We start from the raw sequence: 14,155 nt of genomic DNA, 5'->3' as shown, positions 1-14,155 counted from the left end.
AATAGTTTGCTAAATGTTGGCAGCAAGCTTATAGGTCTGCTGTTAGAACCAGCAAAGGCCGCTTTACTACTCGTGGGTAGCGGAATTACTTTGGCTTCCCTCCAGGCCTGAGGACAAAGACTTTCCTCTAGGCTCAGATTAAAAATATGACAGATAGGAGTGACTATAGAGTCAGTGTCACGTCCCTGACCTTATTTCCTTTGTTTTGTCTTTGTTTAGTATGGTCAGGGATCGAGTTGGGGTGGGCAGTGATTGTTCCTGTGTCAGTGTTTGTGCCACACGGGACTGTTTCGTTCGTTCGTTCGTGTGTACGTTCCTGTTCGTGCGTTCTTGTTTTATGTTCTCAAGTACAGGTCTGTTCATGTCGTTTTGTTATTTTGTATTTTGTCAAGTCTTCTTCGTGTTCGTCTTTCTTTAATAAATCATTATGTATTGGTCCGATCCTTGCTCATCCTCAGACGAGGAGGAGGACGAGCGTTACAGAATCACCCACCAACCAAGGACCAAGCAGCGGGGTAACAGGCAGCGGCAGCAGGAGCAGAGTCTGGATTACACTACGTGGGAGGAGATCGACAGGTGGGCGATCGACCCAAGGAGAATGCCGGAGCCCGCCTGGGATTCTCTGGAGGAGTGTGAGGAGGGATACCGGCGAATGGAGGCAGCACGACGACGCGGTAGGAAGCCTGTGAGTCAGCCCCCAAAAATTCTTGGGGGGGTGGCTACAAGGGAGTGTGGCGAAGTCAGGTAGGAGACCTGCGCCAACTCCCTGAGCTTACCGTGGAGAGCGAAAGTACGGGCAGACACCGTGTTATACGGTAAAGCGCACGGTGTCTCCTGTACGTGTGCTTAGCCCGGTGCGGGTTATTCCACCTCCCCGCACTGGCCGGGCTAGATTGAGCATTGAGCCAGGTGCCATGAAGCCGGCTCAACGCGTCTGGTCTCCAGTGCGTCTCCTCGGGCCGGCATACATGGCACCAGCCTTACGCATGGTGTCCCCGGTTCACCAACACAGTACGTGTGCTTAGCCCAGTGCGGGTTATTCCACCTCCCCGCACTGGTCGGGCTACGGGGAGCATTCAACCAGGTAAGGTTGGGCAGGTTCGGTGCTCAAGGGAGCCAGTACGCCTGCACGGTCCGGTATATCCGGCGCCACCTCCCCGCCCCAGCCATGACCTGCCAGTGCCGTCAGCCAGCCATGACCTGCCAGAGCCGCCCGCCAGCCATGACCTGCCAGTGCCGTCAGCCAGCCATGACCTGCCAGTGCCGTCAGCCAGCCATGACCTGCCAGAAGCCGTCAGCGCAGTCGGAGCTGCCCCTCAGTCCGGAGCTGCCCTCAGTGCCGGAGCTGCCCTCAGTCCGGAGCTGCCCCTCAGTCCGGAGCTTAGCTCCCCTTAATCCAGTGGGTTTATATGGAGGGTCGACATTAAAGAGGGCCACGAAGCGGGGATAACTATTGGTGGTGGGGACCACGTCCAGAGCCGAGCCGCCACCGTGGACGATGCCCACGCAGACCTCCGTCTATAGGTTTGCTGGCCGGAGTCCCGCACTTTGGGGGGGGGTGGGGGGGGGGGGGGGGTGTACTGTCACGTCCCGACCTATCTTCCTTTGTTTTTGTTCTTGTTATATGATCAGGGCGTGAGTTGGCGTGTGGGCAGTCTATGTTTATTTGTTTCTATGTTTAGGGTTGTTAACTAGCCTGATATGGTTCTCAATCAGGGGCAGGTGTTTTACGTTTCCTCTGATTGAGAACCATATTTAGGTAGGCTGTTCACACTGTTTGTTTGTGGGTGATTGTTCCTGTGTCAGTGTTTGTGCCACACGGGACTGTTTCGTTCGTTCGTTCATGTGTACGTTCCTGTTCGTGCGTTCTTGTTTTATGTTCTCAAGTACAGGTCTGTTCACGTCGTTTTGTTATTTTGTATTTTGTCAAGTGTTCTTTGTGTTCGTCTTTCTTTGATAAATCATTATGTATTCAACCCACGCTGCATATTGGTCCGATCCTTGCTCATCCTCAGACGAGGAGGAGGACGAGCGTTACAGTCAGCTACCATCCTCAGTAGCTTTCCATATAGGTTGTCAATGCCAGGAGGTTTGTCATTATTGATCGATAACAATAATTTCCCCACCTCTCCCACACTAACTTTACAAAATTCGAACTTGCACTACTTTTCTTTCATTAATTGCTCACTGTTCGTTGTGGGCATTTCCTGCCTAAATTGACCCACTTTACCAATTAAATAATAATTAAAATAATTGCCAACATCAAATGGTTTTGCAATGAATAAGCCATCTGATTCGATGAAAGATGGAGTTGAATTTGCCTTTCTTCCCATAATTTCATTTAATTAACAGGTGCATGTTTATCAGTAATTGGAAGAAGCAATAAAAATAAATTCATCAAGTGCAGCGTCTGGATGCTCCTCATTAATCACATCGGACCAACAAATATTTCTAACATCATCCACATAAGACTCACAGCAAAATCTTTTGTATGATCTCTTATAGACTATTTTAGGCCCAGCTGTTGGAACTTTGGCTTTCCTGGATATAGCCACTATATTGTGATCACTGCATCCAATGGGTACGGATACAGCTTTAGAATAAAGTTCTACAGTATTAGTAGAAATATGATCGATACATGTGGATGATCTTGTTTCTGTAGTGTTTGTAAACACCCTGGTAGGTTGATTAATAACCCGAACCAGATGACAGGCACTGGTTACAGTAAGAAGCTTCCTCTTGAGCAGACAGCTTGATCACAACCAGTCAATATTCAGGTCCCCAAGAAAGTAGAACTCTTTTTACATCACATACACTATTGAGCATTTCACACATATTATTTAGATACTGACTGTTAGCACTTGGTTGTCTATAGCAACACCCCAAAAGAAAAGGCATTAGATGTGCCAAGTGAACCTGCAACCACAACACTTCAATAACACTTGACATAAGACCTTCTCTAAGCATTACAGGGATATGGCTCTGAATATATACAGCAACACCTCCCCATAAGCATTTATGTCTCTTCTATAGATGTTGTATCCTTGTATTGCTTCTGCTGTATCATCAAATGAATTATCTAAGTGAGTCTCAGAAATGGCTAATATATGAATGTTATCTGAGGTTAGCAAGTTATTGATTTCATGAACCTTATTTCAAAGGCTACATATATTAATATGGGCTATTTTCAGCCCTTTCCTGGGGGGCTTATCAGAGATAGACAGAATACTGAAAGAGCAGACAAAGCAAGAGAAAAACATATACATTCAGCAGTCCATTAATCATTTGGTGTGAGTGATAGTTCTAGAGTCAGGAGGACTGGGTTTCCTAAAGGTTGGTAGGATATTGGATCAAGGGGGTCATGGAGGCTTGTTTAAAATACATTCATCCCTCCCTCTGCGGTTTGTGTTTAGGACCCTTCCCCGTTGAGGTGGTGCCAGTGTGGTGCTGCCATCCCGATGCCTGACAGTACGGTCCTGATCCATCTCATGTAGGGTATGACGTATTACTAACCTCTGTGTTGTGTTGTGTGTGTGTGTGTGTGTGTGTGTGTGTGTGTGTGTGTGTGTGTGTGTGTGTGTGGTGTGTGTGTGTGTGTGTGTGTGTGTGTGTGTGTGTGTGTGTGTGTGTTGTGCTGGCAGCCATGTAGAACATCACAGAAACACCAGGTGAAAGGAAAGAACGTCCTGTGTTGTATGTTATCCTAGAGCTTCATTACCATGTCCCTCAGTTTTTCACCTTGTGTCCATGCCGACCTACCCTTCCTCATATTCGCCAGTGTATCTGTCCCTTAGTCTCCTCTCATTGGTCAAGCTAAGGCAAGAGGCTAGCAGACACAATAAAAGGGGAGGGGTTTGTTGTTAGAACAACCAAATGCAGGGAATGGAGTGAACAGCAAACAATTTCATTGAAAGGTAAGCACTGAACGCTTCATGTGAGGTAACTTTTTTCGTTTTAGTCAGTGCTCAGAAGGGGAGGAGGTGTCGCACAACACAGTCTGAGCTTCAGGCAGACCACCACCACCACGGCCCCATCCAGCAGCCTGGGCACTGAGGAGACCACCGAGGATACCATGACGGTCGCCTACTCTCTGTCGCCCACTGACAGCACCACCAACACGAGCGACACCTACTCCATAGAATTCCACACAGATGCCATGGTGCCCCTTGGGGCCGGTCTGGGGAACTACACCCTGGACGACACACAATATAAATTGTGTTGATTTCACTATAGATTGAATACAAGTATACATAGTACTGTAGTGACTAGTAACCATGACAGTAGGTTGTGTGTGGTGTTTTTGCAGTTATATTGTCTTCATGGTGTGTACTCCTAAATATCTCCTCATATCCCCAACCCCCATACCTTTGCTCTTCCCCGCCTTCTCCCAGTCTTTTTTCAGGTGTACCTGGAGTGAAGGGGGATGTTGGATTCATGAGACCTCCTGGATTGGATGGAATGGCTGGAGCTACTGGATTGGAATGAGATAAAGGTAAGCTTGCCAATTCTCATGTACAACTTTTAAAGCATGTAATCTGGGTTTATACATTTACAGTCCAAAGTGTGAGCTGCTGTGCTATCTGTTATCTCATTCCTGAATACGTCACTATCTGGTGCTGTTTTTTATCAAATCGCTAACTTTGATCTAAAATAGAGTATTCATGCTGGGGACTGATTGCTAACCTCATGTGGTGACACGTTTCAGATAACAATCCTTCTCTCTTATGATAGGTGAGAAAGGAGATCAAGGAAACATGGGGATGCCTGGTGCTCCGGGGCTACTTGGGAGACAAGGAGAGAAAGGTCTACTCCAGAACAAGAACGACAGCATCTTCACCGTCTTCCTGCTCTATGCCGACCCCACGGCCTGACATACGACTTTGCCTGTGAACCCGGCTTGACCTCTGCATGAGCTTTATCTGACAACTTATGTTGACTGAATCGCCTCCAAACTCTTTTCACTACTTTTCGTGGAATATCTAATCAAAGGGAAGAGAGACTGCAGATTCTTTCAAATAACACTTTATTATAACATTTGCAAAAATGAAGCAAATCAACCATCACCAAGAATGGTTCAGAGTTGAAAGCTTAACAAACATAGCCAGGTCTCTGCTTTTATAGAGAAAATACAACCCCTTTCTGTATACGTGGCAGTCAGCAGATAGTGTGTAAAAGGTAATAGGTTTTCTGTGCGGACTTAACACAGCACAAGGTTGATAGCCTGAGGGCTCAACCGTCTAACTGCATTCACAACAGCAAAACACTATAATGTGCTCCTTTCTGCAAGTTTCCATACATGTGACCTTCTGTAGATAGTAAACCCACGCGATGTCACATGCTGCGGTCGCACCCAAGTGGACCTTATTTATACGCCCAGTCTTATGACTAAGTCCCACAAAGACACGTTTGTATCAGGTTAGAAAAAACACTAGCATATAACAAGAGACAATTCTTTAAAACAGTAAAACACGGGATAGCATACTTACTTTCTGACTTTATTGTCCCCATAGGGACATTTTGTTGCAGTGTCATGTACACGTTTAAAGTGGCGTTTAAATACAAAACAAAATTGACAATACAACTTTCATAACAGTTACATACAAATAAAACATTTTCTAAAAAAAGACTAGCCTGCTGGCCTTACTGAGTCGATAGGAACATTAGCCCAAGCTATTTAGGAGGGATATCACACCTGGCACAAATGATTGTCTCGTTCTATTTTTCCTGCTGAGGGGGGCCCTATACCTGCGCCCAGAGGGGAGTAATTCAAAGTCAGGGTACAGGGGGTGGCTTGGGTCTAAAATGATTTTGTGAGCCTTGCAGAGGGCCCTGACCTTAAAGATCTCATCCAGGCCTGTCTGTTTGACTCCAAGTACCTTGCAGAGGGCCCTGACCTTAAAGATCTCATCCAGTCCTGTCTGTTTGACTCCAAGTACCTTGCTGAGGAACCTGACCTTAAAGATCTCATCCAGTCCTGTCTGTTTGACTCCAAGTACCTTGCAGAGGGCCCTGACATTAAAGATCTCATCCAGTCCTGTCTGTTTGACTCCAAGTACCTTGCAGAGGGCCCTGACATTAAAGATCTCATCCAGTCCTGTCTGATTGACTCCAAGTACCTTGCTTGCTGTGGTGATAATCCTTCTCAGCATATTTCTCTGGCTGACAGTGGCATTGCCAAACCAACAAACAATACAACAAGTTAAAATACTCTCAATGAAAGATTTGTAAAACAGAGTCAGTATAGTACAGTCTACATTAAAAGATCCCAGCTTTTTGAGAAAGTACACTCTCTGGTGGCTCTTTTTGTAGATCAGGTCTGTACATTTACTCCACTGAAGCTTATTGTCCAAGAGGACACCGAGGTATTTGTATTCCTTTACTATCTCTATATTCTGACCTCTGATAGATGTTGCAGAGGTAGGTGTTGTTCACTTCCTGAAGTCTATGCACATCTCTTTGGTCTTGTTGGTATTGAGGACCAAGTGTGATTCCTCACACCACTCTACAAAGTCATCTAGGACCGGGCCATGATGTAGCATGACTAATCATGTAATTTTCCACAATATTTCCTCCCTATCAACTGTTGTGTCTTTGCTATCGTTAAATTGAAGACATAGTTTTTGTCATAGATTCCTATAATTAGGGATTACGCGATCACTTGAGTAATAACGTAACTAATTAACTATGAATTCGAGGGCACCAGGGAAAGTTATTAGATTACAAAGTTATAATTTCCCAATATAACCTTTCAGATATTTTCATATCTGATCAATGGTCTTCTAATTAATGATTTATTTACTCTACCTTACGTCAGTCTCATTCCAAACGTCGTAAATCGCTGATCTGCACGAACCCAGTCTTCACTATGAGTCATCCATACATCAATTGTCTTAAATCATTTATTTATTACTAACTAATTAATTCACAGAAATGCATAAACAAACAAACTTAAAATAGTTACATGAAATGGTGGGAGGAATATGCCCTAGTGGGCTAAACCGGCATGGCGGCTGTTAGACAAAGGGAAAGTTGCGTTCGACTAAGAATTCACTACAGAGTCCATAACTATAACAATTGACATGCTAATCCTTACACATGTGTCTCTTATACACATCTAGATGTGTATAAGAGACAGGGGAGTTGTATTTTCCTTCATTAAACAGTTCAAAATCATATTACACAATTATACAAACAGTATCATACTCACTCATTCRTTTTATACAACAMACAGATGTAAACCTCATATCTGAGGTTATTATATAAACAGCGGTATGGTAATGTGGTCCCACAGTCTCWCVTGAGWTTCYCACRTGGKGACMAATGGACMKGTTMATAGCTRGRMTSTYCACCRATCTTTCCTACTTKKGCAGGAAYATGAAATATGTTCGTACCTCAAGTTCTGTGAGGTGGAAGAGAATTCCTTTGTCCTGAAAGTTTACCCTCTGTCTTAATACTGTTTAGCCATGAGGAGATCCTCAGGAATTTACAACGTCTCTCTGTGATCACAGCATGGGTTGAAGGAGGAAAGGGGGAGGCAGGGAGAGGGGGATGGGGTTTGCTATACCCACGCAGGCAACGTCATGACACAACCTAATAGAAAATTACTGACAAGCATTTTCATAAAACAAGCATTAACATGAGGAAAAAGAGGGTAAAGGAAATACTTTCTTATACTTAGTACATTACATTGTAAATGACCTCCGTTGTCATTGAGTTTCAACCCTTCACATAGTACAATTCATTCTCAGAAGGGGGAAAGGAACATATGAATTTAAACATCAGTACATACTTTATCACCACACACAAGGCAATAACTTCGTTGAGACTGTCCATATTGCCACAGAGTTACCATGACGGTAGGGGTCAGAACCAGGAAGACTATCAAAAACAGAATAGCAAAAGGAGTACGGGAATAACACACTGGTTGACTTGACTAACATACAAGACAAACTGGCACAGAGAGACAGGAAACACATGGATAAATACACTGGGGAAAATAAGTGACACCTGGAGGGGGTGGAGTCAATCACAGGAACAGGTGAAACAGGGGAAACAGGTCAGGGCGTGACAGGCACACTCTTATGCAAACAGGGATCTTATGCAAACATTCTGTCATTGTATGTACTTAGCCTCCGGCTACAAATACATTTTGCACAATGAATCATTCTATCTAACCCATAACAACAGCGCCTCTTCAACCTCAGGAGGCAAAATAAATTTGGCTGAACACCAAAAAGCTTCACAAACTTTTACAGGTGCAAAATTGAGAGCATCCTGTCAGGCTGTATCCCCGCCTGGTACGGCAACTGCACCGACACAACCGCAAAGCTCTCCAGAGGGTGGTGCGGTCTGCCCAACGCATTACCGGTGGAAAACTTCCCACCCTCCTGGACACCTACAGAACCCGATGCCATAGGATGGCCAAAAAGATGTTCAAGGACATCAACCACCTGAGCCATTGCCTGCTCACCTCGCTATCATCCAGAAGGCGAGGCCAGTACAGGTGCATCAAAGCTGGGATCGAGAGACTGAAAAACAGCTTCTATCTCAAGGCCATCAGATTGCTAAACAGCCATCACTAGCACATCTGCCTGTAGACACAGATTAGGAATGACTGGCCACTTTTAGAAATGGATCACTAGCCACTTTAATAATGTTTCCGTATCTAGCATTACTCATCTTGTATGTATAAACTGCACACTACACTATTCTATGGTATCTTAGTCACTTTTAAATTGTATTTACATATTGCATCACCCATTTCATATGTATATACTGTATTGTATTCTATACTGCACCACTGACTGTTAAACAGTAATTTCCAGCACATCAGAGGCTGCTGCCTACAGACATAGATTAGGAATCACTGGCCACTTTAAGGAAATGAAACACCAGCCACTTTAATGTCTCCATATCTTGCATTACTCATCTCATATGTATAAACTGTACTCGGTGAAGTACTGTACACTATTCTACGGTATCTTAGTCACTTTAATTGTGTGTAAATATTGCACCACCCATCTCATATGTACAGTTGAAGTTGGAAGTTTACATACACTTAGGTTGGAGTCATTAAAACTTGTTTTTTCAACCATTCCACAAATTTCTTGTTAACAAACTATAGGTTTGCCAAGTCGGTTAGGACATCTACTTTGTGCATGACACAAGTCATTTTAACAACAATTGTTTACAGGCAGATTATTTCACTTATAATTCACTGTATCACAATTCCAGTAGGTCAGAAGTTTACATACACTAAGTTGACAGTGACTTTAAACAGCTTAGAAAATTCCAGAAAATTATGTCATGGCTTTAAAAGCTTCTGATAGGCTAATTGACATAATTTGAGTCAATTGGAGGTGTACCTGTGGATGTATTTCAAGGCCTACCTTCAGTCTCAGTGCCTCTTTGCTTGCCATCATGGGAAAATCCAAAGAAATCAGCCAAGACCTCAGAAAGAAAATTGTAGACCTCCACAAGTCTGGTTTATCATTGGGAGCAATTTCCAAATGCCTGAAGGTACCACGTTCATCTATACAAAAAATAGTACGCAAGTATACACACCATGGGACCACGCAGCTGCCATACCGCTCAGGAAGGAGACCCGTTCTGTCTCCTAGAGATGAACGTACTTTGGTGCGAAAAGTGCAAATCAATCCCAGAACAACAGCAAAGGACCTTGTGAAGATGCTGGAAGAAACGGGTACAAAAGTATCTATATCCACAGTAAAACGAGTCCTATATCAACATAACCTGAAAGGCCGCTAAGCGAAGGAAGAAGCCACTGCTCCAAAACCGCCATAAAAAAGCCAGACTACGGTTTGCAACTGCACATGGAGACAAAGATCGTACTTTTAGGAGAAATGTCATCTGGTCTGATGAAACAACAATAGAACTGTTTGGCCATAATGACCATCGTTATGTTTGGAGGAAAAAGGGGGAGGCTTGCAAGCCAAAGAACACCATCCCAACCGTGAAGCACGGGAGTGGCAGCATCTTGTTGTGGGGGTGCTTTGCTGCAGGAGGGACTGGTGCACTTCACAAAATAGATGGCATCATGAGGCGGGAAAATTATGTGGATATATTGAAGCAACATCTCAAGACATCAGTCAGGAAGTTAAAGCTTGGTCGCAAATGGGTCTTCCAAATGGACAATGACCCCAAGCATACTTCCAAAGTTGTGGCAAAATGGCTTAAGGACAACAAAGTCAAGTTATTGGAATGGCCATTACAAAGCCCTGACCTCAATCTCATAGAATATTTGTGGGCAGAACTGAAAAGGCGTGTGCGAGCAAGGTGGCCTACAAACCTGACTCAGTTACACCAGCTCTGTCAGGAGGAATGGGCCAAAATTCACCCAACTTATTGTGGGAAGCTTGTGGAAGGCTACCTGAAACATTTGACCCAAGTTATACAATTTAAAGTCAATGATACCAAATACGAATTGAGTGTATGTAAACTTCTAAAACACTGGGAATGTGATGAAAGAAATAAAAGCTGAACTAAATAATTCTCTACTATTATTCTGACATTTCACATTCATTAAAATAAAGTGGTGATCCTAACTGACCTAAGACAGGGAATTTTTTACTAGGATTAAATGTCAGGAATTATGAAAAACTGTGTTGAAATGTATTTGGATAATGTATATAGTAAGCTTCTGACTTCAACTGTATATATATCGTATATCATCCCTCTCGCTGCTGTTGTGTTTAGGACCCTTCCCCTTTGAGGTGTTGCCAGCGTGGTGTGGTCGTCCTGATGCCTGACAGTATGGTCCTGATCCATCTCGTGTAGGGTATAATGTATTACTAACTCTGTGGTGTGTGTGGGGCTGTGTGCTCATGCACGTGTGTTTGTGGTAGCCATATAGAACATCATATCACAAAGGAAAATAATGTCCTGTGTCCTATGTTATCCTAGAGCTTCATTACCATATTCCTCAGGTTTTCAGCTTGTGTCCATGCCGACCCACCCTTCCTCATAATCCCCAGTATATTTGTCCCTTGGTCTCGTCTCATTGGTCAAGCTGAGGCAAGAGGCTAGCAGACACAATAAAAGGGGAGGGGTTTGTTGTTAGAATCACCAAATGCAGGGAATGGAGTGAACAACAAACCGTTTCATTTAAAGGTAAGTATGGGCTTCAGGCAGACCACCACAGCCCCATCCAGCAGCCTGGGCTTTGGGGAGACCACTGAGGATACCATGATAGACGCCTACTCCCTGTCGCACACTGACAGCACCACCAACGCGAGCAACACCTACTCCATATGGGAACTACACCCTTGACTACAGCCAATGCTTCACGTCTGCCAGTGCTGCCTGTCTGAGAAGGGCCCCAGGGGGAGAGGGGACCCGAGGGCCGGGAGGAGAGAAGGGACTTCCAGGTAGACTAAATAATATAAATTGTGTTTATTTCAGTATAGATTGACTAAAAGTATACATAGTACTGTAGTGGCTTGTGACCATGACTGTAGGTGGTGTGCTTGCAGTTATATTGTCTTCATGGTATGTTCTCATAAATATCTCCTCATATCCCCATCCCTCCGCTATTACCCTCCTTCTCCCTGTCTTCTTTCAGGTTTACCTGGAGAGAAGGGGTTGTTGGACTCATGGGAACTTGTGGACTGGATAGAATGGCTGGAGCAACTGGACTGGAAGGAGATAAAGGTAAGCTTGCCAATTCTCATATACAACTGTTAAAGGATGTAATCTGGGTTTATACATTTACAGTCCAAAGTGTGAGCTGCTATGCTATCTGTTATCTCATTCCTGAATACGTCACTATCTGGTGCTGTTTTTTTATCAAATCGCTAACTTTGATCTAAAATAGAATATTCATGCTTGAGACTGATATCTATCCTCATATGTTGACATGTTTCAGATACCAATCCTTCTCCCTCTCTTATGATAGGTGAGAAAGGAGATCAAGGAAACATGGGGATGCCTGGTACTCTGGGGCTACTTGGGAGACAGGGAGAGAAAGGTCTACAATACTCCCTAGATTTCATCAGAGTAATGTGTAGTACCACTAGCATCATGGAGTAACAATACAGAGTAACATGACGAAATGCTAGTGATAGAAAATAGTAGTGTTCTTAGACTGAATGTAAACTGTTGTTTCACTATCAAAGAATTTCTTGCCACAGTAAGTAGTGGTGTAAAGTACTTAAGTAAAAATACTTTATGCTTAAGTAGTATCTGTACTTAACTATTAACATTTTTGACTACTTTTACTTCACTACCTTAAGAAAATATTGTACTTTTTACTCCATACATTTTCCTTGACACCCAAAAGTACTCGTTACATTTTGAATGCTTAGCAAGACAGCAAAACGGTCAAATTCACGTACTTATCAACAGAACATCCCCTGTCATCCCTTCAGCCTCTGATCTAGCGGACTTACTAAACACACGTTTTGTTTGTATCATGTTTGAAGGTAAGACCCAGGTGCAGACAATGCCAAAATAACAAAAGTTTATTAAATCGTTCACGGGCAGGCAAAGGTACAGGACGGCAGGCAGGCTCAGAGTCAGGTCAGGCAGAGGTTGATAATCCAGAGTAGTGGGGCGAAGGTACAGGACAGTAGGCAGGCAGGCAGAAAGGTCGAAAACTAGAAACCAGGCACTATAGACAGGCCAAGCGCAAGAGGAAAACCGCTGGTAGGTATCAATGAACAAAACGAACTGGCAACAGACTAACAGTTCTCACAGGTATAAACACACAGGGGATAATGGGGAAGATGGGCGACACCTGGAGGTGGGTAGAGACCAACACAAAGACAGGTGAAACAGATCAGGGTGTGACAGTTTGTAAATGATGTCTAAATGTTGGACTGTGCCCCTGGCTATCCGTACATTTAAAAAAAAAAAGAAAATGGTGTCGTCTGGTTTGCTTAATCTAAGGAATTTGAAATGATTTATACTTTTGATACTGAAGTATATTTTAGCAGTTACATTTAGTTTTGATATTTAAGTACTTTTTAAAACAAATCAAATTCTACTCAAGTAGAATTTTGCATTTAACCTTTATTTGACTAGGCAAGTCAGTTAAGAAACAAATTCTTATTTACAATGACAGCTTAGGAACAGTGACAACTTAACTGCCTCATTCAGGGGCAGAAGAACAGATTTTTCAGCTCAGGGATTCGATCCATCAACCTTTCGGTTACTGGCCCAACGCTCTAACCACTAGGCTACCTGCCTTCCTATAGGCTCTGGCTTCAGTTTGGGCCTCTTTCCTAGCAAGTCCCATTCCCCTCCCGGCCTGCCTGTCGAGTTCAACAAGATCCTCTACAATGAGGAGGAAGACTAGTACCTGATGCTCAGCAAGTTCAACTGCACTCACATGGGGGTCTACGTGACCTCCTACCACATCACCCTACGCAACCGGCCCCTGCGTGCCACATTGGTGATTAACTGTGTGAAGAAGCGGTGGACGCTTGACTCCCTGTATGGCCAGGACATCAACCAGGCATCAAATCTGGCTCGGCTGCGTCTGGCAGCAGAGGACCAGGTGTGTCTGGAGACGCTGAGGGACTGGAACATAGTTTACTCCAGCAGCGAGGACTACAGTACCTTCACCGGCTTCAAGCTCTATGCCGACCCCATGGCCTGACCTACGACCTTGCCCGTGAACCCGGCTTGACCTCTGCATGACATTGACCTCTGCATGACAACTTATGCTGACTCTGAATCACCTCCAAACTCTTTTCACTACAATGATAAATCATCTCTGTCAATATAGCTACTGCTACTAACAATGTTCCTGCTTATTGCTATCAAAATAATCTGACTAAATGTTTGCTGTATTTGGATGGTGAAGGCTGTAACACTTTATGCAATGTTTACACTTTCTTACAATGCAATAAAACACTACTAATGCTTGAAATGAAAATTGCTTGAATTTTGTGAGTTTAGGTCTGAACCTATGTAGACTTACCACAACTGATCTTAGTCTATGGTTACCACCAAAATATATCTGACTGAAACCTACATGTTATTTCCCCCACTAGAGGGCACTGGGACATCACAGTTATAAGAGGAGGGCTGAATGGGGATTTTATTAATTCTACAGTATCATGTAAAAATTATTTTTAAATACACTAAAATGGTGTTGATATTCATACAAATGTAGAGGGGAAACAAACACATA

General features: G+C 43.7%; 1 pseudogene; it reads left to right on the top strand.

Annotated features, from left to right (window-relative positions):
* The first annotated feature begins 3,719 nt into the window (after positions 1 to 3,719).
* Positions 3,720 to 13,891, top strand: LOC111978916 (otolin-1-like; annotated as a pseudogene).
* The last annotated feature ends 264 nt before the right edge of the window (positions 13,892 to 14,155 follow it).

The sequence above is a fragment of the Salvelinus sp. IW2-2015 genome, linkage group LG19, assembly GCF_002910315.2.
Source record: "Salvelinus sp. IW2-2015 linkage group LG19, ASM291031v2, whole genome shotgun sequence".
In the NCBI taxonomy this organism is placed as follows: Eukaryota; Metazoa; Chordata; class Actinopteri; order Salmoniformes; family Salmonidae; genus Salvelinus; species Salvelinus sp. IW2-2015.
Note: the sequence above shows the minus strand (reverse complement) of the source record. Positions and strands in the feature narration are given on the sequence as shown.